Genomic DNA, 19053 nt, shown 5'->3' on the forward strand with positions numbered 1-19053 from the left:
CGCAGCCCACTAGTATATTCATAATTTTATATTCATAATTGGATATTTATATTCATTATTGGAATTGATTTAGAATAAACGTATGGTTTAAATTCTATTTAAACAATATTCGTAACAATCATGTAAACATTGAAAACAATTCAACCGGAAAAACTCTTTCAAAAATCATGTTTCAAATTTGTTTCCGTAATTTCTGAAATTTTTAAAAAACAATTTCAATAATATATCCCTTGTTAATAAACCAGCAATTTTGAAGCAAAATTTGCAATTTTAACGATATTCAAACTTCAAAGAAGGAAAATGTAAAAATCTTACGTTATTTTAATTCCTCAAGGCGTAGTAGTACTTTTTTTACGTCACACTTTAAATTCTTTAAACTACCTGTAAGAGATATTTAACGTATATTTTAAATGTATCTTTATTTAATCGTATTCGAATCCAAACTAGACATAGAAACATAATAATTCAAAACAATATTCACGCACGTTGCAACAAGTCATACTTATGCTCGCCCTTAAAACATTTAGCTGCTTACATACCTATGATATAAATACACAAAAAATGATATATTTTTTTAATATTTATTTTCAAAAAAATATTGTAAGAATTTTATTTTGCAAAATGCATTTTGCTAACATATTTCAGCTAATAATAGCATAAAATTTAAAACTACGACTTTCGTGCTCAGTTTATTACCCTGAATAAATTCAATATTATACATAACTGAAGTTATTATAAATGAATAAATATTTATTTTTTGCACTTTTTCAGGGAGAATGTTTTAAAAATTAAAAAATAAAAGCAAATAAATCGTTATGAATTATTTGCATCTCCAAAAAAAAAAGGCTTAAAATTCTGTTGTTTCTAATGCCACTTGCCAATGTCTGCAAAGCTTGCTTGGTGAAACTAAACGAATTTAAGACAAAGGTGCGTTTCTTGTGTTTCAGTGACGCCATCTATGGCCAAAAATACGAATTCAGTCACACACACGTCATAGCCCATTTACCGGGCAGACCCATTCATCTATCCATTTATTCATCCATAGATCGTAATTTTGACCTGAACGATCAATCTCTAATTCATTTTTAGTATTTTGTAACCGTCGTTGAACAGCCGACCCTATTTGTTGGATTTACGACTACCAATGTTCAATTCCGTAGCCTTGTAATTTTGAACCAATCCAGAAAAAAAGGAAACTCCTGGATCAGTACCCCCAGAGGTATGATTTGCTTTTTGAAAATAGAAGTTTTTGTGACCAGTCACCATTTGCTCTATGGGAAGTCTTTGGCCGGTGGTGATTTAACCAACGACCTCTTGGACATGGGCCCAACGCCCTCTTAACCAGACTTACCTGATCCTACTTAAAATTCTATATCTTAAATATTTCCATTTCCTATTTGGGATAAAACTTTCAGGTGAAGGAATTTAAAAAAAGTTTTTATGTATGTATATATATTTCTTATTATAGATTATGTATTACTCAGTTTACTTATAATATAAAATGACATGGCGAAATAGTAATTTTTGAAGAAAAAAATCAATTTTTAAGCCAAATATCTTCCTCTGCCTGCATTATATCAAAAAGAAATTAGAAAATGCAATTAGAAAAAAATACCTTTGTAAACAACATCACTTTACCGTAAGACAAGCTCTGGTTCGGATAAATCCTCTTATCCAGAAAGTGAATTCTGACGTCGTAATCAATCCCGCCTCTTTTTGAGTCACGTGAAGTGATTTTCGTTCTAAGCTAATTTTAAGTTATGATTTTAATAAATTCATGTCAATTTTGAACATGCTCAATTGATTTTCGTAAGTTTTATATAAGTCATAGACAAAATAATCTACATTACTCGATTACCCTACCTATGCAGGTTGCTCATTCTTAATATTATTTTTACCTCTTTGCGTATTCCACTATATCTCAAGAACTTTTAACGAAAATTAAAAAAATTCTGCACAAAATTATAAAATTGGTTTATCTTAAGATAATTCCTTGCCAAAACTTTTAATAATTATACATTAAAATTTAATTTTTTTTTATTTAATAATAGTAGAGAATTTTTTAAATTGTAAGGTATACATTTTTAGCATCATTTTAAATAATGCAATTTAGAATGGCAAAATACAAAATTTGGGGAAATCAGTTGAATAGATCCAGAGAAACTGAATTTTGAAAAAAATAGTATTTTTAATAGTAAATGCGTAAGTCGTATTGTTTGAAAGAGGCTTATGCTTAAAAATTAAGTTCTCAGTAAACTATTCAGTCGATTTCTTTCAAAATTTGTATTTCACTATTTAAAATTACATTATTTAAAATGATGCAACAATTGCGTACCTCAGATTTAAATTTTTTTTTTTTACCAATACTAAAAAAAATAATAAAAGATAAAAAAATATTTACTAAAAGTTTTATTTTGCTATGAAATTATTTCCGAATTCTCGAAGCTATTAATTGTATGAAAAATAATTCAATTTGCTTAGAAAGTTCTCAAGACATGAAAGACGCAAAAAGTAAAAGTAGCATTAAGAGGTCCAAATTCAGGACCTCTCTCCTCTCCTAACTACTGGAACCTTATTTCTCAAATTGCGGCTACCTTCTATTCGAATCCGCCAAAAAAAAAAGATATGTTTATTCAGAGAAAGTATGTTTTTGTGTCTGATTTCGTAACTTAAAATATCGTTTGCGCAAATTAATTAGCATATATGATATCACCCCCTCGAACCATTCAGATGGAGTCATAGAACGTGAAGATCCGATCATTAAATCAAAAATTATTTATTGTGGCCCATTTATATATATTTTGTGTATACTGTCAAAATTCATGTTTATAGCAGCTGTAGTTTTTCATTTGTGTTGCAGTTTTGAAAAAGAAAATCCAGCAAATGAAGCAGCAACAGATATTAAAAAAGCAACGGGCATTAAAAAATGTAATTTTTTGGCTAAAGCACGTAAGGATTTCAAAATTGATAGGAGATGAGAATTATAATCTTACCTGTATTTTGTTGTGATACGTTATACATCATAACTCGTTCCTATAAGAAAAATAGTTGCTTTAGTAATAGCAAAAAGAAAAAAAAAACAATAAAAAACAAAATAAATAATAAAAACAGCAGTCTAAATATTACAATTAAAAATGCAGGGCATGTTACGACTCCCTCCGAGGTTGAGAAAAATTGAGTTCCATCTCCAAACGTAACCCTTTATGTGTTTTTCAAATTCCGATATTTTGATTAAGATATTATAACAAACATACTCAAAACTTATCCCTTTACACGTTCAATGTGTGACAGTTTTATAGAAAAGCCACATCGTTATTCTTTTGCTTTTATAACCTGTTCATTGAAAAAAAAATTTCAATCGGTTTTTCATACTCAAAATGTCACACTTAAGTAATCGCTTTTTTCAGTGCACCAATTCCATCGTAAAATCCATAACAATTTAAATTTATTTTGGTAGCTAGTTTTTTTCAGCCATTTCTACATGGCTAAGTTTTAATTCTAACATTTTGGCTAGCTGAAATCATGTTACCTTAATCTATATCGTTTAAAAAATTTATAGATCTTTTTCACATGGTATTTAAAACTCAAATATTTTTAATATAGGGTCTTAACGGCCTGGCAAAACATTGTGGCATTTTATCATGGTTAATAAAAATTAGATCTTGTTTAACGAAGTATAAATTAAACATAAGATTTCTTTTATTCAAATTATTATTTCATTTTCTTAAATTGTTTTCTCATTTAACGATCAAAACTCTGACTAATGTATAAGTGATTTTAAATATTTAACGATACTACTGCAACTAAAATTCTTGATAGTACTACTAATAAAAAAGTTTTTAATTGATTCATTGTAAACTAATTACTGAATAAATAAGTTAACTCACCATTTATTTATTTTTTCCAAATCAAACTCAAAACATTAAAGAATGGCAAGGACAGAGAACCAACTTGTCGATTGAAAATTAAATTAACTTCAATGAGAAAACGTTTTTAAATACAAATTGTTCTTGGTAGAACAAGTCTTTATTCCTTATTTACAAGTAGATAACTACACATTCAATACATTTTAAAATTGCTTGTATTTAAATAAATATTTATGAAATTAAATGGGTATAAAATAATGAAATATATTTATTGCTGAAGAAATATATTTACTGCTAATAAAACATCATATTATTTTAAACACTGCAATGAGTATTTAATGAAAATTATATATGATATGAATAATGAAAATTTATTATTTAAAAGTTACATCATCTACTTTTTTGCTCTTAATCAGAAGAATATTTTGCTTCGTAATTTATTTACTTATTCCTTTGATGTGCTCGCCAATCACCAGTTTTAATCAGTTTCTCATCAATATTTTTACTCCCACAAGCTTGGCGAGAAAAATGTTTTGTTTTATTTCATAACCATCGTTGAACAGTTGACCCAATTTTGGGTTTACGACTACGAATGTTCAACTCCGCAGCCTTGTAATTTCGAACCTAATCCAGAAGACAAGGAAACTCCTGGATCAATCAAGTAGTGGGAGAAATTTGTCTTCGTGAAGGACTTTTTGATGGAACTAATCCGCATTTACGTTACGTGGAGAGAAAAACCACGCGAACCATCTACTGTTAGCCAGACGGCAAGGGGACTCTAACCCATGATCCATCAGCCCTGTGGCCGGTGCAAGCCGGATGCGAAATTCTTATCGAGCAACCGTGGCTGGGATTCGAACCCGGTTCACCTTATTGGAAGGCGAGCGCTCTATCCTCTGAGCCTTTGCTGCTCATAAGTAAAGGTTTCGAGGAAAAGGTAACCCCGTGATAAACATCTTCAGTCTAATGGAAGTTAAGAACTGGCACTTGCCTTTTTGCTAGCTTCATCGCATAACGAACGCAAAATGCTTCAATTTGTGAAAAATGTGTATTCCTTTCTTGAAATTATACTAATGTTTCGAAAAAATTGTTCTCAGAAAATTTAACCTTCTATATTCTCTTAAGTGGTGACCGCGTTCGTCTAATCACGCTAAAAGCTATCTTCTTGGGAAAATTATTGAATTATACTACGTGAATTATTGGATTGTATACTACGTGGAGACGATTCCAGTTGGTTTTTAGGGTCACTCATTTGGTTTAATTACGCAATTTGTCCCCTTTAGCAATTCAGTTTTTCGCTGTTAGTATTAATTTCTATATAAATTTAATATTAAACTTAAAATGCATGTCAAAATTACATTAGTACATTAATTAGTTTACTTTTTTTATGACTTTAAATTGAACTTGACAAACGAAATTGAGCAGAATCTTACTAAATCTCTACTTGCACTTATACTCTATTTGCACGGTAGCTGTTAAACTACCACCAATATGGAAGAATAATATCAAACTTTGGTTTATTCAGGAATTTTGATTTATCAGGAATTACGATCAACCAGACGAAATATAGCAGTATTATAGCAACTATCGACCCAGAGAATTTAATCGGCAGTTTCAGGTATTTTGTTTCATCTTCCAGCAGCTAATAAATATAATACTCTTAAAGGAAGTCTTATTGCGGAATTTATTGATTCTGAAAATAAGCAAATTCTCAAACTTCTTTCTGAATTGCAGTTAGGGGATGACAAGCCGTCACATCGTCACAAATGCAAGCAAACGCTGACAAGTACAGTTAAAAAAAAAGGACCACAATGATGAATTTTTGATTCAATAATCGATCAGCGCCAATCTTCACGTTCTAGGACTCAATCTTCATGGTTCGATGGGGTGAACTCAAACATGCCAATTAATAAGTACAGGCGATATTTTAAGTTACGAAATCGGACACAAATACGTAATTTCCCTGAATAAACATGCTTTTTTTTCGACGGAAATGAATTTCTGATCCCCGAAATATAGGAGGTCCATAGTTTGATCAGGAGAACGTTCCAATATTTGGACCAATTAATGTCAATTTTATTAGTTGCGGATTTCGTTATATCTCCGGAAACGAATTTCTTAACTGTATTTAAAAAAAATTCAGTTAGCTTAAAAAGTTTCCGAGATATAGCGAAATACGCTAAAAGTAAAATGAACATTAAGTGGTTCAAACTTTGGAGTGTTCTCCTAACAAAACTATAGGGACCATAATACCCAGATTGGGGCTACCCTCTATATTTTAATTTGAATAATAATTCAAAAATGTTGACTTAACGGATCTAAGTTATCGAACATTAATTTAGCATTACGAAGAGACTTTAAAGAGAAATTTTTAATTGCTATTTGGCTATTCCAATTATTTTCAGAGCACTTTGAGCTGTTGGTTGACTTAAAATGGCGTAAATTAATTGATGTCACTTTTCTTCATTAGGCATAACTACCGAAATTAATACTTTTTAAATAAAATTAATTTCACGTGACTCATGTTTTTTTTAATTTTATAACAGTCGATGAACAGCCGACCCAATTTTATGGGTTTACGACTGTTAATGTTCAACTCCGTAGCCTTGTCATTTTGAACCCAATCCAGAAGACAAGGGAACTCCTGGATCAAGTATTAGCAGAAATTTGGCCTTCGTGGCGGACCTAACTAACTTTGTGGCGGACCTTCGTTGGAACTAGCCCGCATTTGCGTTACATGGATAAGAAAACCACGAAAACCTGCTACGGTGAGTCTGATGACGAGGGGACTCTATCATCCGTCTACCACTGAGGATATTCTATGTCAGCACTATGGTCGATGCGAGCCGCGAATTCGAATCCCCCAGTTTTTGCTGGGATCGAAACCGGGTCCGAGTGCTCTATTCCCTAAGCCACCATGGCTCAGGTGACGCATATCAAATTTTCCGGAATTGACTAAATTAACATTAAAAATTAAGCAGGCGTATCATAATAGTGCGCATTACATCGATGCAACTGTTCCGCCTACATACAGCAAACCTAGACGATTAAGTCCAAAACTATAGGATGTTGCAAAACGAGAATTTTAGTTTATACTAGAGCAGGGTATTCGCCGGCCCTCGATCTCACTAAGGTCGTCTCCACTCCTGAAGATTTGGTCCTCAACCAGTTGGGGGCTAGAGGAAATTAAACACGGGGGGACAACACAGGTGCTGTACCCTGTTCCCCACCTACAAGAAGATTTCCCCCACGCGTTTCATAACAAATATTTTTTCAAAGATTGATATTGTCCGTGCTTATTTTCAAAATCCAGTACACCCGGACGACATACAAAAAACTGTTGTGTGTACGCTTCTTTGGGCTTTTTGAGTTTCATTTTTTGAATTTCGGTCTGTAAGGAGCAGAACAAACTTTTCAGAGGTTCATTAATAAATGCAAAATTTATTAGATTTGCCTTTTCGGAGATTTGCCTTATCGCTATGTTAACCTCGGTGATATCCTTATTTTTTAGTGAATCAGATGAACAGCCAGGGTGAGCAGCCAAATCTCTCAACAAAAAATAAGCTTCTTGTAAGTACTTATTAAGCACTCAAAAAGTTTTTTTTAGCACTCTATACACAAAGAAATTCAAAATAACTTTCAAAGACTTTACATGATCAAAATATAATAACTAGTTTTTGACAAAGAACACTTTTCTTGATCATATTAGCCATTATAAAATGATCGAGATATTTTTCGGTTCGATTTCAGTGGGGAAAAATGAAGACTGAAATCGAGACTATCTTGCAAAATGTAGCAGAGTTACATGAGAGTGCAATAATCTCACCGAACCTAGCTCAGTATATGCACATGCGGTATATGCAAGTATTTCCTCAAACATCTAAAATGATTGGCCCTTTTATACGCTATACATATACGCCTTTTATACGACAGTACGTCACGGTTCCCAGCAGATCACCGAAGTCAAGCATCACTGGCTGCTGACAGTGTGCGGGTGGGTGACCACTTGAATCCGTCTGCGTATGGACCGAGGGTGTGCGATATCGGTCCTCGTTAAACTGTTCTACCGTAAAGTGCTCGACTTCGCGCGCAGGTCGTCGGGCTACTGAAACTGGGGTGCCATCCCCTCCTCAGAGGATCAAAATTGTGATGGCATGTCTTCGGATCATCCTCAGGGATGTTTCCCAGACGGTCACCAATAGCTCATTTAGCCGCTCTAGTTCGACGTAAATGAACAGTAACTACGACTGACGGTACGCCGAAATAGGTTGTGGTTGAATGAAATGTTAAAATGTTGAATAGAACAAAGTGAAAATACGGTTTTGTAACATACACGGCGAAAATCGACATGGTTAGGAAAAAAAATTGCATGTTTGAAAAGGGAAAATTAAGCAATCTTTAAAAACACCCAAAGAAAAAAGCACCTTTAAGAGCTTTTAATAAAAGAAAATCAAAAATAAGCAACTTTAAGCACTTTTTTAAAACTCTACGCACCTTGACAGCACAAAATGCATGTTCGAGCCGTATTTCAAGAATTAACCGAGTATGGTTTAACGGTGAACGTATCAAAATGTCTGCTTGGTGTGCCAGAAATTTCATTATTTGGATACTTAATAACTAAGGATGGCACCAAACCACAACCTGATAAAGTGGACACTATTTTAAATTACCTGCAGTCAAAAACAATTACGGAATAGGGAAGATTTTATGGATTTCTAAATTTTTTTTAGTTTTCTACATTGCTACCTTTATTAAACGGTTTTTAAACGGTTTTTTGAGAGGCTCAAAGGACAAATTTGCCAGGATTGCAAAACCGTATTAGTAAACACTCCTAAGCTCGATGCAAATTTAGAATTGCATGTGGATGCCTCTTGCTACTGGAAAAGATTTCTTCAAACAGAAACGAACTTCTACGGTTAGCATTTTTTTGCAACTATTTGTATGAAACTGAAAAACGCTATAGCTCTTACGATATGGAGTTGTAATCAAACAATTCAGTTAAATATTCGAAATTATGTTTAGTTCACAGATCACAGACCACTCACCTATGCATTTAAGCAAATGTTAGATAAATTTTCACCTCGGCAAGCTCGTCAATTAGATTTTTTATCAATTAGAACAGATATTCGACACTCAAATGGTTCTGATAATATAACAGCAGATGCGTTATCAAAAATAGCTCCTATAAACATGCCAAATCCTGTAGATTATAGCAAAATAGCAGAAGGCCGGGAAAATTATAAAGAATTAAATCGTTTAATCAATATTTCAAAAGGTTTAAATTTAAAAAATGTAAATATGGCCGATACGGACACTTTTTTCTATATTTTGACAGCTCTACTAAAAATGTTCGACCTTTTATTCCAAAACAATTTTGTACACAAACATTTGATCCTATTCATAATTTATCACACACCGGTAGACAAAAGCAATTAATAAAATAATTTGTAATAGATTTATTTAGCCTAACCTAAACAGGGATTGCAACACGTGGTCTAGGCACTGCATTCCATGTCAAAAATCATAAAGCATACTAAGTCCCCTATTTTTTTTCTTTTCGAATAAAGTCAAAACGCTTTGACCATATTCATCTTGATATCGTTGGCCCATTACCACCATCTAAAGGATTTTCATACTGATCAACGATGATCGACAGACATACTAGATGGGTGGGTCGCCAGTTCGAGAGTAGACTCTTCAAAACTCCAGCACATTTCCTGGGCATCAAAAGAGTTTGATCCTCATCTTCCCATCCTCAAAGTAATAGAATGATAGAACAATGGCACAGACCCTTGAAAGCTGCACTCAAGGCCTACAGTACAGATTGTGGGGAGAGTAGAATTCGACAATGCTAACCTTCATTTATCAAAAAGTATTTCAAGATTGAATCTAGTTATTATGTCTTATATACTTTTGAATTGATAGTTAATAATCGCAGTGGTAGTTATGTCATACTACTCAGTCACCCAAACTTCTATCAGGGATACATTTCGATGAATGGTTGTTGTTGTTGTAGTTCATTTGCGTCGTACTAGAGCTGCACAGTGGGCTATTGGCGACGGTCTGGGAAAAATTCCTGAGGATGATCTGAAGACAATTTTGATCCTCTGCATAGGGGATGGCACATCCGCTTCGGTAGCCCGACGACCTGCAAGCGAAGTCAAGCAATTTATGGTAGAACAGTTTAACGAGGACCCATACCGCACGCCCTCTGTCCCTACGCAGACTAATCAAAGTGGTCACCCACCCACACACTGACAGCAGTCAGTGATGCTTGACCTCGATGATCTGCTGGGAACCGTGTCTTAACGATCAGTCCACTGCGGGACTCAATGAATGGATACTATTAGTTGTCGTATTTATCAAAGACCGGGAGAGCTGTGTTAAGTTTACTGAATTTTGAGCGCCTATGGGTGAGAGCTGTATTAAGTTCAGCAAGTTTTGATAATTTGTCGTGACAGCTGTATTAAGTTCACGGTGGTGTATGTGGTCTCCTTCGGTGTTCCTATTAGCAGTCTAGTGTGTACAGGATCACGCTGTGTGTAAATGAGACTGAAAAGCAATAGCGAGAGGAGGACGAGGACATAGTCACAAATGGAAAGTCAACTTTTCAATGTGTACCATACATCGAAGTAAGCTTTTTCATAGCACGTACGCAGGTTAAAAATCTTCAAATCTTGTCAACCTTGACCTATCAAAAAGTATTTCAAGATTTAATAGAGTAAACATTGAACAAAAGATTTGAGAGAACTGTGCGTTTTACAATAAAGTATAGCAAGTGAAGTAGCTGCTAGGTTTGGACGGGAGCTGCTTGCCCGTCTCAAAAATGATTAGAAATTTGCAAATTGATCCGTTAAAATTATTTAAAGCTAATAATTCAAAAATGTTGAAATACGGAACTAAGTTATTGAACATTAATTCAGCCTTACTAAGTAACTGCAAATAAAAAATTGCTACGGTGCAGAAATTCAGGTGACACATTTTATAACTATCGTTGAATAGCCGACCCAATTTATTGGATTTACGACTACTAATGTTTCACTCCGCAGCCTTGCCATTTTGAATCCAATCCATAGGACAAGGGAACTAGTGGATCCAGTATTGGGAGAAATTTTGCCTTCGTGGTGGACTTATTGATGGAACTACCCCGCATTTGCGTTACAAGGACAGGGAAACCACGAAAACCTCTTAAAGTTAGCCTGACCGCAAGGGGAATATCATCCGTCTACCACTGAGGATATTTTGCGTCAGCACTATGATCGATGCGAGCCACGTGCGGAATTCGTATTAACCAGCTGTTGATGGGACCGAACCCGAGTCACCCCATTGGGAGGCGAGTGGTCTGTCCCCTAAGCCACCACAGTTCAGGTGACACATATTAAATAAGTCTGGTGTGCTAGAAAGGAAATTTTTGGATACTTAATAACTAAAGATAGCAATAAACCACAACCTCATAAAGTAGACTATCTTAAATTACCCACAGCCAAAAACAATTGCGAAACAGGAAAGATTTTTCGGATTTCTAAATTTTTTGTTTTCTACCTCGCGCAGCTCTTAACCAAATTTATTTAAATGATTTTTCGGAAGGCTCAAAGAGTGCAATGATAATCATATGATTCACTGGTCAGAACAATCCATGATAGAATTTCAAAATTGTAAAACAAACCCTTTTAGCAAACACTCTGCTTCTTAAACATCCTAATCTCGATGCAAATTTAGTATTGCACGTGGTTGCCTCGGATTTCGCAACAGGAAAATCTTTATTTTAAACAGAAAACGAATTTCTTCAGCTGTTTGCATTTTTTTCGCAACAAGTTATACGAAATTGAAAAACGCTTAGAATAGGGAGTTCGATTCAGACGATCAAACGATTCAGTTAAATGCTCAAAATTTTGTTTTGAACTCAGATCACAAACCACCCACCTATGCATTTAAGGAAAAGTTAGATAAATGTTCACTTCAATTAGATTTTTTATCTCAGTTTACAACAGATATGCGATATCAAATGGTTCTGATAATATAACAGCAGATGCGTTATAAAAAATAGCTTCTATAAACATACCAAATCCTGTAGATTATAGCAAAATAGCACAAGCTCATGGAAATTATATAGAATTAAACCGTTTAGTTAATATTCCGCAAGTTTTAGATTTTAAAAATGTAAATATGCCCGATTCGAACACTATTTTATATTCTGACATTTCGAATAAAAATGTTAGACCTCTTACTCCAAAACAAATGCGTACACAAATATTTAATACTATGCATAACTTATCACATCCCGGTACAAACGCAATTAATAAATTGATTTGTAATAGATTTATTAAGCCTAACTTAAATAGAAATTGCAATATGTGGTCCAGATACTGCATGCCATGTCAAAAATCATAAGGCATACTAAACCCTCTATTTTTATCTTTTCCAATAAAGTCTAAACGCTTTGACCATATTCATTTGGATATCGTTGGCCCATTACCCCCATCAAAAGAATTTTCATACTGATCAACGATGATCGACAGACATACTACATGGGTGGTAGCTGTTCTTATTACAGAAGAGACGGTAGCTTTCTTTAAAACCGATATTGCTTGCTTTGGTAGGCAGTTACTTTATTTACCTCTCACTAGAGCTGTACAATGGGCTACTGGCGACTGAGGATTATCCGAAGATATGCTATCGCAATTTTGATCTTTTGCACAGGGGATGGCATCCCTGCTTTGATAGCCCGAGTACCTGCTCGTGAAGTCGATCTCTTTACTGTAGAACAGTTTAACGAGGACCGACACCACTCACCCTCGGTTTCTAAGCAGGCTGATAAAGGTGGTTACCTACACAATTACTGACCACAGCCAGTGATGCTTGACTTCGGTGTTCTACTGGGAACCGTGTCTTAACGATCGGTGATAATCACCAGTGATAACGCCCGACTTCAAAACTCTAGCAGATCTTATGGGCATCAAAAGAGTTTGATCCTCACCTTACCATCCTCAAAGTAATGGAGTGACAGAACGATGGCACCGACCTTGATAGCTGCACTCAAGGCCTACAATACAGACTGTAGGGAGAGTAGAAATTGGCAATGCCAAGCTTTATCTATCAAAAGGTACCTCAAAATTGGTTCGAGTCCGCATGTCTTATATACCAGTGAATTGATTTTTAATAAACATAGTGATAGTTAAGCCGCAAGACCATTGGTCAGACGCCTTGCCAGCTATCATCTTGGGCTTCCGAGCGGTATATAACGGAAGATCCACAGCCATCATCCACAGAGGTCGTCAGCAGGATAACGCTTCGCATTCCAGTGGAACTTTTTGATTCTACATCAATGAACTCGTCCCCAATTCAATCATTCCTCTACCATCAGAACTTTTCTAGCTTCCCGCCATTTTAGAAAGTCAGTGTTTGTGCATCCTGCCTTAAAAGATTGTCGTCACGTCTTCATCAGGAATGATATTGGGAGGAAACTTTCACGAGCTTCCTTCGACCCTTTAAAGTACTTCAGCGAACTTTTGATGCTGATTATTCGAGTTCGAAAGTCAACAATCTCTTTAAATCGTGCGAAACCTGCCTTCCATGAAAGTAAATTGTTACTATCTTCTGGAATATATAAGACTGTATAGTGTGAATGCCATTTAATTCTGTAATTTAGGAAGCCAAAAAAAAAAAAAAAAACGATTTTGATGAACTGTGCGTTTTCCAAAAAAGTATAGCGAATGAAGTAACTGCGGGTGGAGAGAGGGGGGAGTGTACTTTTCTCGCCACTCTCACCCGTTTAAACCAATAATGTTCACCAGTTTTAACCAGTTATTTTATTCCGGAAAAGGACCCAAAGAATTATATTGCTAATGAAACAGCAAATTGTTTTTCACACTACAACGAGTATTTTAAAATATGAAAATTATAGGTATAATTGACAGATATGACGAAAAAATTTTGAATTGTTATTTATATGCATTTTTCATATAATTTTAAATAATGCTATTTTGAATGTTGAATTAAAAAATCGGTCAAATAATTCCTGCGAAAATTGAATTTGGAAGAAGTCGCATTGTTTGAAAAAGTCTTATGTTTAAAACTTAAGATTGATTTCTCAGGAACTATTCGGTGGATTTCGTTCAGATTTGGATTCCTCAATTTCAAGTTACATTCGCTAAAATAATGCAAAAATTGTATACCATAGAATTCAATATTTTTTTGCAATAATTAAATAAAATAAAAAAACAAAGAAATATATTCACTAAAGGTTTTACTTGGGTTGCAATTATTTCTTGAAAAAAAAAAAGGTTTATAATTGTGCGAAAAAACTCACAATTCACTTAAAACATTCTCAAGTTATGATAAAATAGGCAAAAAGTAAAATTAACATTAAGGGGTACAAATTCAGGAGCACTCTCCAGCCCTGGGATCATATTACTCAAATTGCGTTTACCCCCTATTCGAATCCGTCGAGAAAACGATATGTTTATTCGAGGAAAGTACGTTTTTGCGTCTGATTCGGTTACTTAAAATATCGTTTGCACAAATTAATTAGCATGTCTGATATAACCCCCTCGAATCATTCAGATTGAGATCCAGAACGTGAAGATTGATTCATTAAGTCAAAAATTATTGATGGTGGTCCATGTATAATTTTTTTTTTGCACACTGTAAATCAAAATTCATGTGTATAGCAATAGTAGTTTTCCATTTGTGCTGCAGGTTTGAAAAAAAGATGAAACAGGTATCGAAAAGAAAATGAAAGAGGTATATTTAAATTTTTTGTCAAAACACGTAAAGGTATCAAAATTAATAAAACATGAGGATTATATTCTTACCTGTATTTTGTTGTACTACGTTATACAGCTCAACTGACATCATAACTCTTTCCTATAACACAAATAGTTGCTTTAGTACAAACATAGCTCAAAAAAGCAGTATAAATCGTACAATAAAAAGTGCATGGTATGTCGCAATTCCTTTTAGGGTCATGCATGGTATGTTACAATTCCATTTATATTTGAAAAGTTGCATTCTTAACTACTTTAAAGCTCTTAACCAGAAAAAACCTTTTGTTTATTAATTTATTAACTTATTCCTCTGTGGTGCTCGCCACACTCAACGGTTTTAACCTGTCATTTTCGCCAATTTTTTTCCACCAGTATCACACCACTATTTTTACTTCCGCCAGCTTGACGAATAAAGGTTTTGAGGACAAGGTTTTGACAGGGTTTAAAGGCAGCCTTGTGATAAACATCAGGTTAAGAACTGGCGCTTACCTTTTACTAGTTAGCTTGGTGGCATAATGTTTAAGTTTGTTAATAATGTTTATTCGTTTGTTAAAGTTACACTAATATTTTAAATAAATTATTTTAAGAGAATATAACCTTTCATATTCTCTTCACCTTAATTTTATGAACGAAATATTTATTATCATTGAGATTTGAAATCAATGGTTTATTACCACAGCCTTAAGATAACGGATGATTGATTAACAAACAATTTTGATGACCAAACGATTTTATACAATAGAATTGAATTTTGAGCAAAATATTATAACGAGAGTTTTCTTTTTCTTTTTTCAGTTAAATATTTTTTTGCTTTAACTATTTAAGACTGAGTTAACAAAAACTTTTGGTATTTGAATTTAATATAGCTATTTGCTTTGCTATACTTTGTAAGCGAGATTGAAACTTTTTTTCATCAAATACTAGCTGAACTTGATTTTAACAATAATCAATTTTTGTGGGTAAAATAAGCTTTCTACAATGGGCTAAGGTTGAGTCGCGGTAGCTCAGGAGACAGAGCTCGCGCCTCCCAATGAAGTAACCCGGATTCGATCCCAGCCATAGCTGATTGATTCATATTTCACACCCTGCTCGCTCCGACCAAAGTGCTGACGTAAAATATCCTCAGTGGTAGACGGATCATGGGTTACAGTTCCCTCGACACCAGGCTAACCGTGAAAGTTTTCGCGGTTTTCTTCTCCATGTAACACAAATATGGGTAAGTCCTTCACGAAGGCAAAATTTCTCCCAATACTTGATCCAGTAGTTTCTTGTCTTCTGGACTGAATTCAAATTTACAAAGCTACGGAGTTGAACATTAGTAGCCGTAAACCCTAAATTGGGTCGGCTGTTTAATGACGGTTATTAAATAATATGAAATAAAAAATGGGATAAGGTTTGTAAGAAAAATAGACTTTTCTTAGCACATAATTTAGCCATAATTTGCTTTTGACATATCTTTTCTGACCAACAAGTTTTAGGAGTGTAATTATCGCGATAATGGGCTCTTATTTAGAGGCGAAATTTTAACTTCTAGTTTCTTGGTTAGAAATTTGCTAACTTTGCGTTATCCATACTTTATTTTGGTGAATAAGCAGACTACAAGAATTTTCGTTTTGTAAGAGCAGCTAACGATTTGCTTCATTGGGACAAAGTTCTAAGGTTAAATTTAATTTATGGTTCCTAGATCAAAAATGAGCCAAAATGTGTTCTAGATTATAAATTTGCCAATAGGCTAAGGAAAACTTTCGTTGGGCAAGCGATTTCCTAAATCGGGCTAACATTTTTAAGCTAAATTCTTTATTTGCGATATTTTAGTTAATAATTTTAACTTGTTTTAGTCACTACTTTTTTTGTGAAAAGGGTAACACAAGTTTTTGTAGGCTGAGAGGGAATAATTTTTTTTTTTAAATTTGAGCGAAAACAGAATTAAATTTTCTTGTTTTCTGATCCATAATAACTAAAACTTTGTTGGCTGTAACTTTATTCAGGCATATGGATTTTATTTTATTTTATAACCGTTGTTGAACAGCCGACTCAATTTTTCAGTTTACCACTACTAATGTTCAACTCGGTAGCCTTGTAATTCAGAGCCCAATTCAGGAGACAAGTGAACTCCTGGATCAATTATTGGGAGAAATTTGCCGTCATGGAGGACTTTAAATGGAGCTAACCCGCATTGGAGTTATATGAAGAGGAAGACCACAAGTACCTCCCACGGTTAGCCTGATGGCAAAGGGACTCTAACCCATGATTCGTTTACCACTGAGGATATTTTACATCAGCACTGTGCTCAGGGCAAGTCGGATGCAGATTCGTATCGACCAGATCCCGGGGATTCGAACCCGGTTCACCTCATTGGAAAACGAAAGCTTTATCCCCTGAGCCATCGCAGCTCAGGAATGTGGATTAACACCACTTCTTACAACGGGATTAAAATTTGATGCAAAACTAAAAACTGTTGTTTTTGGTTAAAATTTAGCCAAAATTTCTTTTAGCCATATTCTTTTTTTGTGTATTTTTTATTTTATTTTATGACCGCCATTGAACTGTCGACCCAATTTTTGGGTTTACGACTACAAATGTTCAACGCCGTAGCCTTGTAATTTTGAACCAATCCAGAAGACAAGGAAACTCCTGGATCGGTACCACCAGAGGTATTGATTTGTTATGGGAACATGGAGGACTTTGAAAGTTTTATTTGGTTACAGTAGGCAAAAATTTTCCTCAAGGGAGCTAACATTCGGAGGCAAAATGTCAACTTGTAGCAGCCAACTTCAAATTGATCCATAATTTGCTTCTGACTAAACTTGTTTCCGGTCGTGGCCTCACGAAAATTTTTGGATGGTTAACCATTTTCAATAATGAACTTAAACTAAGAGGATAAATTGGTAAAAAAAAAATTAGTTTGCGAGATGGCTCAGGAGATAGAGCGTTTGTCTTCCAAGGAGGTGAACCAGGTTTGAACCCCAGCGACGTCTGGTTGTTACGAATTCCGCATCTGGCTTGCACCAATAACCACAGTGCTGATGTAAAATATTCTCTGTGGTAGAGTCTGCTTGCTGTTAGGCTAACCGTAGGTAGTTTTCCTCTACATGTAACGCAAATGAGGATGAGTTCCATTTAAAAGCCCTCCACAAAGGCAAATTTTGCCCAATATTTAATACAGTAGTTCTATTGTCTTCTGGATTGGGTCTAAAATTACAAGGCTACGGAGTTAAACATTAGTAGTTGTAAACCCAAAAAGTTGCGTGGGCTGTTCAAGGACCGTTATTAGATTAAAAAAAATTAGTTTAGCTAGCAAAGAGGCGTTTGCAACAAAAAAAACACAGGTTTTATAAAAAAAAAAATTTCTAGCAGATTGGCTAAAGAAAAGCTTTAGTGGTCAAGGATAGGCTTACAATACTCTCTTATTACGCTAACTCGGAGTTGTAAAATTTAAAATATATTTTGCTCTAAAAATCTTCGATTTTTAATAAAAAACAAAAAATTCTCTCCGCTATTATTCTTAGTTGGGTTAAAAATTATTTTAGATTCATAATTTTCAAAATTTAGCTTAAATTAACTGAGCTCTAAATTTTTTTTTTGTCAAAAGCTAACTAAAATTTACCTTAGCTAATTTTTTTCGCGAGTTAACTAACGAAACTTTTTCCTGACATAACGGATTGCTACTATGCTCAAATGCTTGAATGCGAAATTTTAAAGCTCGAAAATTTGCTTAAGATTGTTTTTTCATTATACGTTTTTATAGGTGGCACAGGTAGCAAAAAAGCTGGGTGGGAAAAAGAAAGGAAAATAATCTCCTACAATGGACTAATTTTTGAACTCAAAACTTAATTTCTTGGATTCCAAGTCAGAAATAAGCTGTACTTATTTTCTTATTTTTGTTGCTGACATAAAACTGTTTATAATTGAGGGACCCAAATAAAAATAGAAATTTAAGAGGCACATTTTTATCTTGTTACTGAATTCTTAGTTGGACTCTGATAAATATATATATATACAGGTATATGGGTGATTCTGACGAAATATGACAATTTACTGTCCCTTGCTCCAAGATCTAATACTATAATACTAAAAGAACTTTTTTTAAAAAAAATTAATGAATAGCATTGACTGTTTTGTATAGTTAAAAAATTTAATTGAACTTCAAAATGTCATTTTCCTGGTGTGTCCCAAACAATGTTTCCAATAATAACTAGCTTCAAAACTTTCTATAAATTTTTTAATATCTAATTTTTTTCATCTCAACCGGTATAAACATTTCTAGAATATACGCCGAGGGTATTATTTACAAAAACGTTTAAAATAATTTTTTCTGTCAATAATTTGTTTGTCCCAAGAAAATCTGTCATTTTCCTGGCTACTTTTATTTAGTGGTTTATAACAAAAATAGATAGAGCCAGCAATCAATATCTTATGTT

General features: G+C 34.1%; 1 long non-coding RNA gene across 1 annotated transcript in view; it reads right to left on the reverse strand.

Annotated features, from left to right (window-relative positions):
• Nucleotides 1-2637: 2637 nt before the first annotated feature.
• LOC147806574 (uncharacterized) overlaps nt 2638-19053 on the reverse strand; it is a 28964-nt gene continuing 12548 nt past the window's right edge. Inside the window, exons 2-3 of the long non-coding RNA XR_015428564.1 lie at nt 14681-14732; nt 2638-3033 (exon numbers count right to left, since the gene is read on the reverse strand). This is a non-coding gene — a long non-coding RNA (uncharacterized LOC147806574). The remainder of the gene's footprint in view (nt 3034-14680; nt 14733-19053) is intronic.

This window comes from Parasteatoda tepidariorum, chromosome 8 (assembly GCF_982258835.1).
Source record: "Parasteatoda tepidariorum strain Cologne lab strain chromosome 8, Ptep-v5.0, whole genome shotgun sequence".
Classification (NCBI taxonomy): domain Eukaryota; kingdom Metazoa; phylum Arthropoda; class Arachnida; order Araneae; family Theridiidae; genus Parasteatoda; species Parasteatoda tepidariorum.